The following is an 18,722-nucleotide window of genomic DNA, read 5'->3' as shown; positions in this document are numbered from 1 at the left end:
ATTTTAAAATCATGGCAACCGCAATAGACCAGATCATACATGGCAACTGCAGTTGAGCAACCATGGTAACTGTAGTTGTCTGACATGGCAACCGAAGTTCAGCGACATGGCAACTACAGTTAAACGAACATGGATGAGTGTCTGGACCATGGCAACTGCGGGATGCGCGGTGACTGTCACGCGGGCGTGCGGGACCATGAGGTACGAGACCTGACGTACGGGGCGTGTGGGCGTTATCTATTTTGCCCACACGCACGCGTGTGAGAGGGATCGGGAGGGAAAAAAAGATGGGTGTGCATTACTTGTTTTGCCCACACGTAGGTGTGTGGGTGTTCCTTTTATACACCACACAAAATGTGTGGGCAGACCTCCTAACGCCCACACGTGTGGCACTTATCGGTGTCCAAAATTTAGGTCGGCCTTCACTTAGCGGATCTATTTATGCTGAAAAAACGGAAATTCTACTACCGAGATTTTAAGAGCAGGCCAGTTTTCGCAGGATCCGCTAGAGATCCTCCGAGGACCGTTCACATTAACATCTCGTGTTCCAGTTCAGCTGATATTCCGGAAAAAATTTATATGAGACCAGGTCTCATGATTAGCAGGTGAGACCCGTCCTGATAAATGACACGTGGCATTCACAAATCACAAAGCATCTAATTTCTCTTCCCCTGATTTTAAGTGGGGGGTGAAGGATGCTTTGTGATTTGTAAATGCCACGTGTCATCCATCAGGATGGGTCTCACGTGAGACCTGGTCTCATATAAATTCTTTTCCTGATATTCCGCCCAACTCCCCATCCTGGTCGCTAGCGCGGGCCAGTCTGCAACAGAGCGGAGCCACTAATCTGGTGACCTCCGGCGAGCTCGCATCCTTGAGCCTCGGTCGTCGATCTGCTCTGCAATCCCTCCTCGCTCCCCCGCCCCACGCTGCAACGGAGCGACCATCCCGGTCAACTCCGGCGAGCTCACCTCGCCTCCTTCAGGTTTCAGCACAAGTCATCCATCTGCTCCATGATTCCTTCTCATCCCCCACCCCCACCCTGCAATGGAGCCACTAGGCGGTTGAACTAACTCGGTTGAGCTCACCTCGCCTTCTTAAGGATCCAGCCTCAATCGTCGATCTGCGCCGCCGCCGCTTCTAACCCCGCGGCTCTCCACCGGCAAGCACGGCGATCTGACCCTCACCCCCCACCCACACAGACGCATCGAAGTAAGTGCGGCGGCGCACTGGGAGCGAAGAGATGGCGGTGACCATGGCGAGCGTTTCCACCGGTGTGATGAACTCCCTCCTCGGGAAGCTCGCCACGCTGATGGGGGATGAGTACCGCAAGATCAAAGGCGTCCGGAACAAGGTGGCGTCCCTTCTGGACGAGTTCAGTAGCATGAGTGCTCTGCTTGTGAAGCTCGCAGGCATGGACGAGCTTGACGTTCAGGCCAGGGAGTGGAGGGACCAAGTCAGGGAGATGTCATACGACATTGAAGACTGCGTTGACGATTTCATGCGTGACCTCGGACAAAAATGCGCAACCACCGGCTTTCTGAAGAAGACTGCCGAACGCCTGAAGAAGCTGAGGGTGCGCCATCAGATGGCCAACATGATCCATAGGATCGAGACTCGTGTAAGTGAAGTGCATGACCGGCGCACGAGGTACAAAATTGATGAGTACGCTCCATCATCTGGCATTGTCGCCGTCGATCCAAGAGTGATTGCCATCTATGCAGAGGCAGCTGGTCTTGTGGGCATCGATGCTCCAAGAGAAGAGCTTGTGAAGATGTTGATGGTTGAAGGGAAAGAGCTGAGGGTGGCTTCTATTGTGGGATTTGCTGGTCTTGGAAAAACCACACTTGCAAATGAAGTGTACCGTAAGCTTCAAGGACAATTTGATTGTCACGCATTTGTGTCGGTGTCTCAGAAACCAGATATGCCGAACCTTCTCAGTAATTTGCTATTGAAACTTGCGGGGCAGCACTCTTCTCAAATGGGCAAGTTGGATGATATGATCACCGGTATCAGGGAATATCTATCGAATAAGAGGTAACTGTTCTTGTTTGTGTTTATTACTAATTTGTTGTTACTAAATACGACTAAAAACACCATCATTGGCTCCTAAGAATTGAACCGCTTTGATTGGCTGGATTTAAATCCTTCTCTACTAGCATTTGATTATATTTTTTTGCTAAATGTTTCAAGTCCTTTTTACTGTTTGCTGTCACATGGAACTGAAACCTATCCAATTGCATTTATATTTTCTCTGTTTGGGTGTCACATGGAAATGAAGTTCTCATTTCATAAACCGTTGGTATTTGGAATTTCACCCTCTCGGTCACACCATACACTTTTAAGAAAATGAAATTGAATTTGTTGGACATTGGTGAGAACTTTGAGGAGTTTCTTTTGGTGGGCCTAGGGTCAGAACTCTCCAGATTAGCCACTTTTGAAACAACCTTAGCATAGTAGCTTAGTTTATTATTAGAGAAAATCTTTACAAGCATGACAAGTTGTTGTCATCATGAATGGAGTTACTAGCTAGGTGAGGTCCTAACATTTGCTCATTCACTTAACTTTCTGTAAATGGTTATTCAGTAATTTGGTTCAGGTCTGCATGGGTTTTGGAGTTCTATGTCCAATATTCTTCTTTTTTTTTGCTACTAATATGTTATAGATTGCAAATAACAGGGGCCACATTGTTTTAAAAGAATTTAGGGCCACAGTGCTGCATGATGCAGCACAGCAACACATACTTGATTATTACTCCGTCCATTCCATATTAGTTGTGGCTGATTTAGTACAAAGTGATGGTAAGGCTTTTGATTATCACCTTTCTGTAGGCCCATTCAGTGGTCAGCTTTGCTCCAGTTCGGGATGGTAAGGCTTTTGGTTATCCAAGCGCTACTATCATGTGTGTGTCGTACATAAAAAATACACAAGCACCATCTCTAATCACTCCCCGTACCGCAGCTTGGTACGCAATCATGTTGGAACGGTTGGCACAGAAATTGCCATCCAGAATAATCTATCTGGCTAAGACATTGATCTGCGATACCTGATAAGCATTTGGCTTTACACAGTCATTACAGTCATGTCTTTGACTGGATGTGTATCAAGTTGATTTCTTGTTAGCTTTTGCTGGTGAGAATCTACATTTTTATACTTTACTTTGTTCCCTTTCATGTTTATTTCATCCATTGAGTCCTTCATTGAGCTCAACACTTTGCTTCAAAAAAATAGAACTTACCACAACAAGTTACATATACTGTCGAACTGTCATGTACCTGTTATCTTTTTATTAACTCATCACAAAGGACTCAAAGCAATGTGGTGCCGATGTGTGATTTATTTATGGTCCCTTTGGATTGAAGAACTTTCATATGAATTTTGTAGGATCCCAATGCATTGGAATTTTTTATATACAGGTCCTTTGGATCAAAGGAATGATATCTGCCCTGACACCCTAATTCCATAGGATTTGTAGCAAGAAGTTACCTCGTGGGAATTTTCCTTTCTGTCTTGCATGGACCTTATCTCTATTCAAATTCCTGTGGAGCATCCAAAGAGCCATGTTTGCAAATTTCTGTATTCTGATTTATTGTAGGATTTGGCAAGTCATGGTATCTCAATCCTAACTGTCGTGATTTTGTTACGGCAGATGTCCTAGAAAAAGGACTTAGTCGTAGAGCCATCGCGACGGGTTAGCTTGAAGGGGTTAAAGCGGACACAGGGAAGCAAGAGAGTTTATACTAGTTCGGCCCCTTCGATGAAGGTAAAAGCCTACGTCTAGTTGTGATGGAATTGATGGGGTTTCGATGACCAGGGAGCAAACAAGCTTCGCCTATGTCTCGAGTTGTTGTCTGTTGTCCTTGAACCGCCGCCGGGTCGTCCCCTTATATACACGGGTGACGCCCGTCGGTTCACAGAGTCCCAATACCGGTTCATAGATGTGTCCGGTTTGGTCTCTACTTATTCCTAACTTACAATACAAGTTAAATACCAACGCCGGTTTACGGCTACAGGCCTTGAACCGACTATGGGCCTTGAGCCCTCATCTGCCTTCTTGGGCTTTAACATACTTAACTACCGACGAAGTTAACCCGGCCCAGATAGGCCGGTTTACGCCCAGTAGTGATATCTCCAACATTAGGCCCCAGATTGATTTGAACATGTTCATGTCAATCCTTTAGCAAAAATCTTCATCTTCAATATCTTCTTGTAGTTTGTTGAACCGCCGTGATGTCATCTTCTCTGGTCGTTGTAAACCGGCGTGACGTCACCTATTATAAAGGACCTTAATAGGTCTGCGACAATTAAGGCGACATCTTCGTTTCCAAACCCACGGTCCCTTGATTTTCGCGCCTGACTCCTGTCCTTTGCCTTATAAATAGGACTGAAGGGTCATTTCTTTTTTCCCTTCGTGCCCTTGTGCTTCGTCTTCCTCGCGTCGCCCAGCTTCGGAGCTCCGCCGCCACCGTCAACCTCTGCATCAACCTTGGCCGCTGCATCAACCTGGGCGCACCAGAGCACCGCGGCAACCTTCCGCGTCTTTCTCATCTCCAGTAAGTCTTCTATTCTTTTCAACACAGATCTGCTCTAGGGTTTCATGTTCTTCTAGTGTTCATCGCCTGTTTCGTGTTCATACGATAACTCCTAGATGCATCTGTGAATCCTTACTCTGTGTAGCGGTAGTTTTTAGCATCCGCTTTCAGTTTCATGCCTCAAGACCATAGATCTATATGTATCTCTACCCATTGATTCAGTACTGTTCTTTTTTGAACGTTGAATATTTTCCTTATTTTCTGAACTTGCTTCAGATCCGTCGCTGTAGAGAAGTCTTATGAAATCTGTTTCTGTAAACTTACTCATCTGCTTCAATGTTTAGACCAGGCGGTTTAACTTTGTAGAAAAAATTGCCAAACCAGTATATACCATTAGTCCCCTTGTTGAACCGTCAGATGTTGTTGCTTCATAAAACTCCGGTTTAGATAGATCTGTCTCTGGTTTAACATTGCACATACCAATGTACCTTAATCAATGCATTTTTGAGCCGGGATCACCTACCTTGTAGATTTCATCATGTCCAAGCAAGTATATGAGTGCAACTGGGTTCCTTCTCGCGTCACAGAGGCTCAACTGGACGATTTAGTCCTGATCGGCGCCTTAGGCAGCAAAGATACCATCCATTGGAGGGTTTCTGGCAAAGAATGCCCTCCCACACCTCAAGAAGGAGAGGTCATCGTTTTCGTAGATCACTTAGCCCGGGGCTTTAAACCGCCCGGTTCTAAATTTTACCGGGACGTTTTAGCTGATTTTCAACTCCACCCACAAGACACTGGTCCCAACTCTGTTACAAACATGTGTCACTTCCAAGTGCTCTGTGAGGCGTTCTTTCAAGAGGAGTCCATAGTGGAGTTGCTCAGAGACTGTTTCCATCTAAACCGCCGTACTGAGTTTTCTGATGGTCCCAATACGGAATTGGGCGGTGTAGCGATTCAGAAAAGGAAAGAGGTCACATACCCTCATGCCAAACTGCATAGCCACCCCAAAGAGTGGAATCAAACATGATTCTATTGCAAAGACACCTCCCCTGCTGGTGAAAATCCTTTGCCTGGCTTTTCTCCGGAGCGGCTTAGCAATACACACCCCTTTCCGCAAAGGTTGACTGCCAAGAAGAGAAGCAAATACGCTCCTCAACTGTCCAAGCTCAGAGCCTTTATGGCCAACGGTTTAACAGGGGTTGATCTCGCTCGCTGTTGGATATCATGGAGCATACTACCCCTTAGTCAGCGCTCCGGTTTGATGTGCGAGTATACTGGCAGTGTTGATGACCCACTGCGACATGCTAACATCCAGCTCACCGACGAAGAAATCACAGAGGCTGTGAACAAGATGCTGAATGAACCGGAACACATCTGTGCTAAAACCGGCCTGCTTCCCTTCTGTGCCACCAACAAACCGCCAGCTGTAAGAGTTTGATTTTTCTTTTTGCTGAACCTGTTATTGATATACCCGGTCATTGTTTAATATCAGTGTCTGTGTAACCAGGGCAATGATCCGTTTTGGAGCAAGAAACTGCCGCAGGAGAAACCAGAAAAACCAGACAAACCGAAAAGATCAACCCGGCAAAAGACTAAAGTTGTGAAGAAGACTGCCCACAGGAAAAGAACCACTGCATCCTCTAATCCGGCCCCTGATGATGATGTGGATAATCCGGACCTTGAGGTAGGGCTTGACTCACTTGGCTTATTTTTCATGCATTTTATTGATGGTGATATTTGTCAGGATGATGTTGAAGCCAGCCATGCTGATGCTGCAGAGGTAATTATTCTCTCTTCCGATTCAGAACCTTTGCCTTCACTAAAAATCCGTCAGGCAAATCGGAAAGTTAAATTTTCTCATCCTCTTGCTTACTTGGATCCCAAATTTTTTATGAAGACCCAACAGCACGAAGCTCGCCGCACAACCCGGCACAGTGGCCAGGTAGTTACCTCCACCGGTTTACCGAACAGTCCGGTTCAGAAACGCCGTTCAGAGGTCTCTAATTTGCTTGTCGGTGCTTGTCCTAAAGCGGGTTGTTTTCGTCAACCTCTTAATCCATCTGACTCCGATTATCAGGTTACTTCCCACTCATCCTCTGGCGAGTCATCGGCTACTCAGGTGCCACCGCTCAAAACGGTGCTTGGGTAAGCCATACTTATCTTAATATGTCCGGTACATCACCTTGGAACATATGCTATATTTGACTTTGTTATTCCTTTCAGGGCCAAGCCTAGGCCGAGCAAAAAAGCTCGCCTGGATAAAGCGGCCGAGGAGGATGCCGTCCCTGAACCGGGCAAAACACCAGATCTTGAAGCAGCTATTCCTGAAGACATACCCAATGATCCACCGCAGCGAGATGACGATCTTATTGCTGAAGAGAGGCCTATTGATACCTCAAGTCCTGTCAACCAGCCCACAAGCCCCATCCGGATTGAGAAATCCACCAATTCAACAAAGCCTACTGATAAGCCAACGGCCCCAGTTCAAACCGGTGATGCCAAGGATGATGAGGTTGTCATTACTGGCATTGGTCGCACAGAGCCAGGCAATCCTGTCGCTTTGTCTAAACATACTGCCAAGGAAGAATTTGCTGTCTTTGGCAAAGGCAAGTGGAATGTTGATCTGGCGACTTACGCTGCTCTGAACGCCCAAGACATCCATTCCGGCTATCTGAACCGGTTGTATACCAGTCGTGACTATGAAGCCGGTCTGGTTAACATGATGAAAGATAAATATGAGGTAACTTCCATATGCTCTTTCCTGCTTGTATGCTTCAATTCTTGCTAACTCTCCTAGCCCTCAAGGGCCGGTTTGTAATCTTCTTTCAAACCGGGACTTACTAATATAAATCTTAATGCCTCGAAATTCGCTGATGTAGCCCCCAAGGGCCGGTTCAACTTAGTGTAGTTAAACCGGGACTTAAGTAATTAATATCTCCGCATCAGAACTTTTTTGAACAAATAGCCATTAGCCCCCAAGTGCCAAGTTAATACTTGTATTGAGCCATGGCGAAACGCTTTAGCTACCAAAGATTTTGAACCGGCGTGGTGACCACAATCTCCTTCGTGGATCTCACGCAAAATTTCACAGCCTTCTTCAGGAGACACACAGCGTTGAAACGCCCCTGATATACTGCAATGATGCAACTCGCCATTGACAATAGTCATGGACTTGGACCGCCGAACTATCTGTCGGGCCAGAATCTCATCCTCTGGTAACTCGCCCCGGTTCATGTACGCCAGGTAAGGAAGCGTCCAATCCGGAATGACATGAAGAGCTGCCATCAATTGAGCCTCCGGATTAGGAATAGCCAAATCCGCTTCACCAGGGAGCTTGACCGACGGGTTATGCAGCACATCCAGAAAAACATTGGGCAGGACCGGTTTGCGCTGAGAGCCTAGCCGGCTTAAAGCGTCCGCCGCTTCATTCTTCCGTCGGTCCACGAGGTCCACCTGATAGCCTTTAAAATGACCTGCAACAATATCCAACTCACGACGATATGCTGCCATGAGTGGGTCCTTGGAGTCCCAAGTGCCAGACACTTGTTGAGCCACGAGGTCCGAGTCACCGAAGCACTTAACTCGACTTAGGTTCATCTCCTTAGCCATCCGGAGACCATGGAGCAAGGCTTCATACTCAGCTGCATTGTTAGTACAAGGAAACATTAAGCGGAGAACGTAACAAAACTTATCACCTCGTGGGGAAGTTAATACGACTCCAGCCCCCGAGCCTTCCAATTGCCTGGATCCGTCAAAATGGATGGTCCAATATGTGTGATCCGGCTTTTCCTCAGGTGCTTGCATTTTCGTTCAATCATTGATGAAATCAACCAGTGCTTGAGACTTCACCGCCGTCCGAGGCACATACTTCAATCCGTGCGGCCCAAGTTCTATAGCCCACTTGGCAATCCGGCCAGTCGCTTCCCGGTTCTGGATGATATCCCCCAAAGGAGCAGAACTGACCACCGTAATTGGGTGCCCTTGGAGGTATTGCTTAAGCTTCCGGCTTGCCATAAAAACTCCGTACACCAGCTTCTGCCAATGCGGATACCTTTGCTTGGACTCAATGAGTACCTCGCTGATATAATAGACCAGACGTTGAACCGGATGCTCCTTACCTGCCTCCTTTCGCTCCACCACAATAGCCACGCTGACCGCACGAGCATTAGCAGCAACATATAGCAGTAACGGCTCTTTGTCAATGGGAGCGGCGAGCACAGGCGGATTGGCCAATTGCCGCTTTAAGTCTTCAAATGCTTCATCAGCAGCAGAACTCCAGACGAACTGATCCGTCTTCTTCAACATCTGATACAAAGGGATTGCCTTCTCACCAAGGCGGCTGATAAACCGGCTTAACGCGGCAATCCGGCCTGCCAGGCGTTGAACATCATTGATACGCTTCGGTTTAGCCAGGGAGGTGATGGCTGTGATCTTTTCCGGATTAGCCTCAATTCCCCTGTTGGACACCAGAAAACCCAATAACTTGCCCGCCGGTACACCAAAGACACACTTGTCCAGATTAAACATCATCTTGTACGTCCTTAGGTTATCAAAGGTTTCCTTCAAATCGTCAACCAGAGTCTCCTTCTCCCTGGACTTAACCACGATATCGTCCACGTAAGTATGTACATTATGGCCAATCTGCTTGTGAAGACAATTTTGTACACACCGTTGATAAGTTGCCTGGGCACTTTTGAGCCCAAAGGGCATAGACACATAGCAGAAGGCTCCAAAGGGAGTTATGAATACCGTCTTCTCCTGGTCCTTAACTGCCATTTTAATCTGATGATAGCCAGAATATGCATCCAAAAAACTTAAACGCTCATAACCCGCCGTAGCATCAATGATTTGATCAATACGGGGGAGGGCAAAAGGATCTGCTGGACAAGCCTTATTAAGATCTGTGTAATCTACACACATGCGCCAGGTGCCGTTTTTCTTAAGGACTAGCACCGGATTGGCAAGCCACTCAGGGTGAAAAACTTCAACAATAAAACCAGCTGCTAAGAGCCTGGCTACCTCTTCTCCAATTGCCTTGCGTCTTTTTTCGTTAAACCGGCGGAGGAACTGTTTCACCGGTTTGTATTTAGGATCCACATTAAGGGTGTGCTCAGTGAGTTGCCTCGGTACACCTGGCATGTCAGAGGGCTTCCATGCAAAAATGTCCCGATTCTCACGGATGAACTTGATGAGCGCGCTTTCCTATTTCGGATCCAAGTTGGCACTGATGCTGAACTGCTTGGACGAATCGCCAGGTACGAAGTCAACAAGCTTAGTTTCTGCTGCCGATTTGAACTTCAGGGTCGGATCATGCTCCGTTGTTGGCTTTTTAATGGAGTCATGTCCGCCGGATCAACACTGTCCTTATAATACTTCAGCTCCTCGGTGGCACAAACCGACTCTGCGTAAGCCGCATCTCCTTCCTCGCACTCCAAAGCGATTTTACGGCTTCCGTGAACCGTTATTGTCCCCTTGTAACCTGACATCTTGAGCTGCAAATACACATAACAGGGCCGTGCCATAAACTTGGCGTAGGCCGGTCGCCCAAACAGGGTGTGATATGGACTTTGGATTTTCACCACTTCAAACGTCAATGTCTCCGACCTGGAATCATGATCATCTCCAAAGGCCACTTCCAGAGCTATCTTACCAACGGGATATGCTGACTTGCCAGGTACTACACCGTGGAACACCGTATTAGACGGTTTGATATTTTTATCTGTTAGTCTCATACGACGAAAGGTCTCATAGTATAAGATATTAATGCTGCTCCCTCCATCCATGAGCACTTTGGTGAACTTGTAACCTCCCACCTAAGGTGCCACCACCAGAGCCAACTGACCCGGATTATCAATCTGGGGAGGGTGATCCTCTCTGCTCCATATGATTGGCTGTTCAGACCAGCGTAGATAACGGGGCACGACCGGTTCAACAGAGTTGACTGCCCGCCTCTGAACCTTCCGGTCTCGCTTGTCCAAGCTAGTGGTGAAGACATGGTACTGCCCACTATTCAACTGCTTTGGGTTGCTCTGGTAACCTGATTGTTGCTGCTGCTGGTTATAACCACCCTGGTTGTTCTGATTATTTTGATTGTTATGTCCGACCGGATTACCATTAAATCCTGAACCGGAATTTCCTCCACCGTAACCCGGCCCGGATCCTGAGCCACTGCCGGAGCCGTGATCATACCGGAAAGCATTAGAATTCTTGAACTCCTGCATAATAAAGCAATCCTTCCAAAGGTGGTTTGCTGGCACCTCCTTCGTCCCATGTCTTGGACACGGCAAGCTCAGTAGATAATTTAGGCGATCCGGGTTAGGGTTGGGTGCCCCACTGCGATTTTTCGGTTTACCCTTGCGTCGCTGGCCATTGTCCTGCGCGCTAGTATTAGCCACAAAGTCCATGTTACCATCCGCTTTACGCTTGCCTCCACCACCATTGCCTGCCCAGTGATGCTGCTGACCTTTGGAGTTGATGTTCCTCTTTCCCTTCCCTGCCTTGTCATCATCAGATTCGGGATCCTTGGTACTATCAGAATCAGCATACTTTACCAAAGCAGCCATGAGGGTCCCCATGTCAGTGCAATGGCGCTTCATCCGTCCCAACTTCAGCTTTAGGGGCCCAAATCGGCAGTTGCCTTCTAGGGTTAAGACTGCGGTGTCAGCGTTGATGCGGTCTGATGAATGCAACACTTGTGAGACCCGGCGCACCCAATGAGTCGTCGATTCTCCTTCCTCCTGGACACAGGCAGCTAAGTCTACTATCGACATGGGCTGCTTACATGTATCCTTGAAATTATTGATAAACCGGGCTCGTAATTGGGCCCATGAACTGATAGAATTGGCCGGTAAGCTTTTTAACCAAGTGCGGGCCGTTCCTTCAAGCATCATGGTGAAGTATTTCGCACATGCCGAATCATCCACATCCAGCATCTCCATGGCCATCTCATAGCTCTCCACCCATGTCTCTGGGGGTTGATCCGCCGTGTAGTTTGGTACCTTGCGCGGGCCCTTGAAATCCTTGGGTAGGCGCACATTGCGTAAAGCGGGGACAAGGCAAGGCACCCCCAAAGAGCTAGACGTAACACCGGGTTCGACCGAAATAGTTGGACGAACCGGCGTAAGCTGCCGAGCCTGATATTGTGCGGCTAACTCGGCCTCCCTGCGTGCTCGGGCCCGGTCCACCACTTTCTAAGCGTTATCAGCACCACCCGCCGGGTTGTTGCCGCGGGGTGCTCCACGTCGTTCATTACTTGACACTGCCGGTTCCTCCATACGCCTGCTATAGCTCCGGCTTGGGCGAGGGGTCGAGTGGATCCGGTCGCGGCTGTACGAGTATGCTTCCTGTTGGTCCAAAGCTGTCCTAAGAAGCTCCTTGACCCGTCGCGTCTCTATCGCCTGCGGCGACGAGATTGTCCATTGGGTTGGAGTAGTGACCCGGAGGTGTTGAAACAGTCTGAGGTATAACGGTGTTTTGACGAGGCGGATCCATCCGACGAGGCTGAACCTGCGCACCGGTCCCAGGAGCTTCCGCCCGGTTTCCTTTCAGCGGATTACCGGTTCCTGCTCCTGGGGTGTTGAAAAGGTCTCTGGCCTCGAAAACCGGAGGCAAACGGGATCGGTATTTCCTCCTCATGACTTCATGCGACGCGTTCTGGTCCAACATGAGCCTGTAGGCTTGTGCGTCTAGAGCGGCCCGCTCTGTGGCCATCCTGGTATCCTCAGCTGCCAGGTCCGCCTTGGCCTGGGTGATCTGTTCCCTTACCTTTGCAATCTCCGCGTTGTGGACGTCCTGATCCGCCGGATTAGCTTCCGCCATAAGCACAGCCAATGCATCAAATAGCTCTGATAGAACTTGAGCCGGCGGGCGCACAGGGCCTCCTGCCCCGGCAGCCGTCGCCGCTGCTGAACCAGAGGTTGTTGCCGCAGCGGTCGAAGAATGAAGCGTTGCTTGTGTGCCGGCCATGAATATTCCAATTCGGTTGGGCAGATCAGAGGGGTCCGGAATACTGTCGCCGTCGGAACAGCCCCCAATCCGGCCATCTTGTAGCTGATATAGAGATTCGGTTTCTCCGGTTAATGACTCATCGCCGGAGTAAATGACGGTCTCGCCGCCAGATCCCGATCCATCCTCATGACCTCCTCCATGGATGACTCCCACGAAGGCACGCTTCATGGCCGGTTTAACCCGGGCAGATCGCGCACGCTGAGCCGTTTCGACGAGGTCGGTGCAGATATCCGGCTCAGGGCCCGGTTCTCCGATCTTGCCGATGAAAACGTGTATGTCACCAAAGGGGACCCGATACCCGTACTCAACTGAGCCGGCCTCGGGGCCCCAGCCTGCATCATCGATGTAAAGCTTGCCGCGACGACTCTTAGTCATCCGGCCTACGGCGTAGCCCTCGAGTCCTTCAAAGCGGCCCTCCAAGAACTTGAAACCATCGTGCGATAGCCCCACGGTGGGCGCCAACTGTCGTGGTTTTGTCACGGCAGATGTCCTAGAGAAAGGACTTAGTCGTGGAGCCATCGCGACGGGTTAGCTTGAAGGGGTTAAAGCGGACACAGGGAAGCAAGAGAGTTTATACTAGTTCGGCCCCTTCGATGAAGGTAAAAGCCTACGTCTAGTTGTGATGGAATTGATGGGGTTTCGATGACCAGGGAGCAAACAAGCTTCGCCTATGTCTCGAGTTGTTGTCTGTTGTCCTTGAACCGCCGCCGGGTCGTCCCCTTATATACACGGGTGACGCCCGTCGGTTCACAGAGTCCCAATACCGGTTCATAGATGTGTCCGGTTTGGTCTCTACTTATTCCTAACTTACAATACAAGTTAAATACCAACGCCGGTTTACGGCTACAGGCCTTGAACCGACTATGGGCCTTGAGCCCTCATCTGCCTTCTTAGGCTTTAACATACTTAACTACCGACGAAGTTAACCCGGCCCAGATAGGCCGGTTTACGCCCAGTAGTGATATCCCCAACACTAACTTTTTTCGTATTCTAAAGAGGCCCTAGCTTTTTTTGCACTCTAGTGGCCATGCTTTTTAGAGGAGACACATTTTTTGTCTCTAATTGTGAGAAGAGGCGTGCACATTCTGTAATTTTGCACTTATGTTTCAGATAGATATAGATGAAACAGGGCTAAAACATATCATGTTTCCTTAAGTGCAAGCCGACTTAGTTATAGTAAGTGTTTTTACTAAAATTGCACATTTATTATTACATATGCAATTATTGCATTGACTATGTAATGCTCATTTTTTTGGTATTTTTGTTGATGTCTTGAGTAGGGTTCACTCTTTCTTTAGTTTTTTATTTATATTTCATTGATTTTTTTGTTCTCTGTTTTTTAAAATGTATGAGTTGAGTAGGCTGTCTGGATGGTTGGATTCCATTCAATGACTGATAAAATTTACCGTGTTTTAAGAAAAATGCAATCAACCTTGCAGGAGATGTTCTTATATAAGCATTGCTTCCAATTTTAATATTAACTAAACTTTTTACTGTCTGTGATTTTATTCGCAGGTACTTAATCATAATTGATGATTTATGGGATTCGCTTGCATGGAAGGTTATTAGATGCGCTTTTCCAGAAAACAGTCGTGGCAGTAGAGTGCTAACAACTACAAGGATTTACTCTGTTGCTGCTACTTGTTGCTCTAATAGCAAAGAGTATGTTTATAAGATGAAATCATTGGATGACCAGGAGTCAAGAAGACTATTTTTTAGTAGAGTATTTGGTTTTGGAGAACCTTGCCCTGTCATATATGCGGAGTTTTCGACAGACATTTTGAAAAGATGCGGTGGTTTGCCACTTGCCATTATCAGTATATCAAGCCTTCTAGCAGGTCAATCAAAGCCAATGTGGGAATATGTAAGGAATTCCTTGGGATCCATGTTTGAAGGCAATCCTACTCTAGAAGAAATGAAACAAATACTGGACCTTAGCTACAGAAATCTTCCTCACCATCTAAAGACATGCCTGCTTTATCTTGGTATGTATCCAGAGGATTACGAGATAATGAAGAATGATTTGTCGAGGCAATGGATGGCTGAAGGTTTCGTGAGTTCAATCAATGGGCTAGATGCAGAGGATGTTGCAGGGAGCTACTTCAACGAGCTCATCAACAGGAGCATGATCCAGCCTGTGGAGGACTGTAATGATGAGGTGTTGTCGTGCAGAGTACATGATGTAATGCTTGATCTTATCAGATCCAAAAGCACAGAAGAGAATTTTATTACTGTAATGGATCACCAACAAATTGTGACAGGGATGAACAAGCAGATCCGTCGAATATCACTCTGCAACGGCGGTGAAGAACGCGATGTGATGCCGGCAATAACCAGCGAGTCACTATCAAAAGCTCGCTCAGTCGCAGTTTTCAGAACCGTTTTCTGGCCTAGTTTACTGGGGTTCAAGTATGTTCGAGTTCTACACCTTGAATATCCAAAAAGTGGAAGGCTGGATCTTACTGGTATATGTGGGTTGTTTCTACTAAGATATGTAAAGATTGCCTGTGATTACAATACAAGTTTGCAGCTACCTAGTCAAATCGGGGAGCTAAGGCAGTTGGAGACTTTTGATTTACAGTGGTCACCGCTGGTGAGCATTCCACCAGATATCGTTGGTTTGCCCCGGTTGTCGCATTTGGCCGTCCCAAAATGTACTTTGTTGCCTGATGGGATTGGCAGCTTGAAGTCACTGCGCACTCTACATGGGTTTGATGTATCGGAAAACTCGATAGACAATGTCAAGTGCCTTGGTGAGTTGAACAACATGAGAGATCTTGATCTCTATTGGTCAAGGACAGAGACCTTGGAGGAAGCAGAGAATCGTATGGATGCCTTGCGTTCTTCCCTTGAAAGGCTTTCACATTCCAGCAACCTAAAGAGTCTTGTCCTGCAGAATCTTTCTTCGACGCCGCTGGTTGGCTGGAGCACACTGTCCCCTCCACCTCGCCGTCTTCAGAAGCTTGATCTGTTTGGTTGTGTTTTTCCAAGGATCCCCAAGTGGATATCTCAACTGAGCGACCTCTACAGGTTGGTTCTTAGGGTTGAGAAGGTGGTCTCTTCCAAGGACGATGGTGATGTCGATATTCTTGCACGGTTGGCCTCTCTTATCCACCTCGAGTTGCAGATCGAAAAATGCCCAGAAGAAAGGGTCATCATCACCGGCAGCGGCACAGCGTTCCAAACACTCAAGCACCTGAAGTTCTCTTGTCCTAAGCTGCTGCTGGCCTTTGAAGCAGGAGCCGTGCCCAGGCTCCAGCGACTCGAGCTGCGGTTCAGTATAAAGGGATGGCAACAAGGCAGCAGTGCGTGCCTGCCCGCTGGCATCAAGCACCTGCCACCTGGCTTCACAGAAGTTAGTCCAATGCAGTTTGACCACTTCAGAGAGAGGCTCAATGGACGCGACGCAGCAGCTGCGAAGTCTGCGCTGAGGAATGCTTTTGCATGTGTAGGAATAACAATGGTGAGAATCAGTGGAGGCGACGCGGTTCCGAAAGCCACAACCACTTGTTCCACTAATAACATTATACCAGATGAGCTCGCTACTCTCGGAGCAACAACAAAAATCAGTGACTATTCAAGCTGAAGACAGAGGAGCTGCGGAGATGCTGGCGGTTATGTCTTAGTTCCTTCCTCTCCTCCTATTTAATTTCTGATTCAACTCATTCTTGCTTTACATATGATCCATGCTGCTTTTAGTTCACTCTGCTAGCTTTATGTTTCCGAAATCCTCCATGTAAATGTGTGTACCTCGTAACAGTCAGATGATCACCTCACCAGGTCTGAGCTTATACTTTTGGGCTACCCTTAATGTTGCTATCACGTTATTCGTTTTATCTCTGTTATCTTCCATTACCATATGTTGTACTACTAACATCATCTGTATGTGTTGTTCGCATAACTAACAATGGGTATTATTAGTTCGGACAAAATACTCAGAACCGTACTTTGTTAGTGTTACTGCTATTTGTACCGAGCCACTGATTGATGTTTCGTTTCAAGGTTCCATCCTCTTCTCTTGCCCTTCAATATTTTTCAGTACTACTTCATTCAACTCTGGTGCTTAAGCTGTGGATATTTGCATTTCTATGCGATCTCCTGTAATCATGAATAACACGTGATATGTATGCAATAGTCAAACAAGCATGTGGTTGTTACTCTCTCAAACGAAGATGTATTGCTGTGGTTGTTACTCTCTCCCCTGTAATCAAGCCTAGTGTTGCATTTTGGATGATCAATCAGTTAAATATAGCATTGCTTAAAACCTTGAAAATGATGATGCACTCCGACCATGATTTTCAGCAGTAATAGTTATTCAAATGTTTGTGTCAGTCAATTTGTATTGTTTATTTTCCTGTTGCAGTATATCTTGTGCAAAGTAATTTGACACAATCTTTTGGTCTTTGCACCTGGAAGCTGTTTTACGGTTGTTTCGTTATCGTGATGTTAGCAGAACCTAAGCTTTGATATGCAGGGATTTTTATCTCCATCTCTGTCTCTTGGACACGGATTTTGGAGCATGGTTCCACGCGTAACCATTATAAATAGTAAAATCGGAACAAAGTGATGTGCAGATGTGAAAGTTTAAATGTGATGTGCTATACCAACTATCAACTCCATCCATTCAAGTCCTCAAAGGTAGCAAAATATTAATGCTCGCTCTGTCCCCTTCTATATGTCGTTCTTCCACCCCAGATGTTTTTTTTTTCTTAATGACATTGTAAGATGCCTCCTTTTCTTATTGTCTTGGTAACATGATATAGCGATACTTGCGTTACATCTTATTAAGATCAAATTTCTGAAAAAAGAACTTAAGAAAGTCGATATACAACTAAACGGTTTGGTGATTGCGAAGTTGATCTTAGGTCACAAGAAAATGCAGAGTGTTGCGGCGTGTCGTTTCAAGCCCCCCTAGTCTTCCACAAGCGGGCTTCTTAGCTACTCCCGTGGGTGTGAACAATTGGGTTCATAGTTCTCATAAACTCTGGATCATCAAAACCCTAAAGAAAATACATAAGCCAGGAGTGAGCAAACAAGTAACCAACATATAGCGCTACTGTGTACAAATGATACTAGTAATACCACACAACTAACGATATGCCATTACCACGAAAATACTTCTTAGCCTTTTCTCCTTGGCTTCAATCTGTATAAAATAAAGGAAAACATATGTAATGTAATTAACAACAAAGGAACAGAAATACTAAAGTAGTTTGCTAGTAGAAAATAAGCCATTTGTTAGAGTATGTAATGAGGCTAATAGGCCTAGGCTGGCGGTATAGCCCTTTAGTCTTAGGGTTAATTAGAGATAAAGGCCACTTGCTTAGGGGTCAAGTAAGCCTTACTTGGGAGTCAAGTAAACCTCTATATAAAGAGAGAAGATGTATCAATCTAATCAAGCAAGAATTAAGAAGGAAATCCCTTCCATCTTGCCCGACCGTGGGCAAAAGGTCCCCGGCCGGCCCTCTCGCTCCTTCTAGCAGCGCCATAACAGTTTGGTATCAGCTAACTTCGGTTCGATCATGTCTTCCCCGCCGCCAACCCTGTCGCTTTCGCTGCCGTTCGCCACCACCGCACCGCTGCCCTTCCCATCCGCGCCACTGCTCACCTCCGGCGCCGCCACCGCCCAGATGCCGACGCCCTCCGTCGTGTTGGGGATCGTAGCAGAAATTTAAAATTTTCTACGCATCACCAAGATCAATCTATGGAGTAATCTAGCAACGAGGGGAAGGGGAGTGCATCTACATACCCTTGTAGATCGCTAAGCGGAAGCGTTGCAAGAACGCGGATGAGGTAGTCGTACTCTTGGCGATTCAGATCGCGGTCGATTCCGATCTAAGCGCCGAACAACGGCACCTCCGCGTTCAACACACGTGCAGCCCGGTCTCTCATGCCTTGATCCAGCAAGGAGAGAGGGAGAGGTTGGGGAAGACTCCGTCCAGCAGCAGCACGACGGCATGGTGGTGGTGGAGGAGCGCGGTACTCCAGCAGGGCTTCGCCAAGCACTACGAGAGACGAGGAGGGAGAGAGGTAGGGCTGCGCCTTGGGAGAGAGAGACTTGTGTGTTGGGTAGCCCCAAAACCTCCACTATATATAGGGGCAAGGGGAGGGGGAGGCGCCCTAGGGTTTCCCCTAGGGGGGGCGGCGACCAGGGCAGATGGAATCTCCCCTTTGGGTGACTTG

The 18,722-nt window shown here is 47.4% G+C and overlaps 1 pseudogene; it reads left to right on the top strand.

Annotated features, from left to right (window-relative positions):
• The first annotated feature begins 810 nt into the window (after nucleotides 1-810).
• Nucleotides 811-16,394, top strand: LOC123060444 (disease resistance protein RGA5-like; annotated as a pseudogene).
• Nucleotides 16,395-18,722: the final 2,328 nt, after the last annotated feature.

Source organism: Triticum aestivum, chromosome 3A (assembly GCF_018294505.1).
Source record: "Triticum aestivum cultivar Chinese Spring chromosome 3A, IWGSC CS RefSeq v2.1, whole genome shotgun sequence".
Lineage (NCBI taxonomy): Eukaryota > Viridiplantae > Streptophyta > Magnoliopsida > Poales > Poaceae > Triticum > Triticum aestivum.
This window is presented reverse-complemented; position numbering and strand designations above follow the sequence as displayed.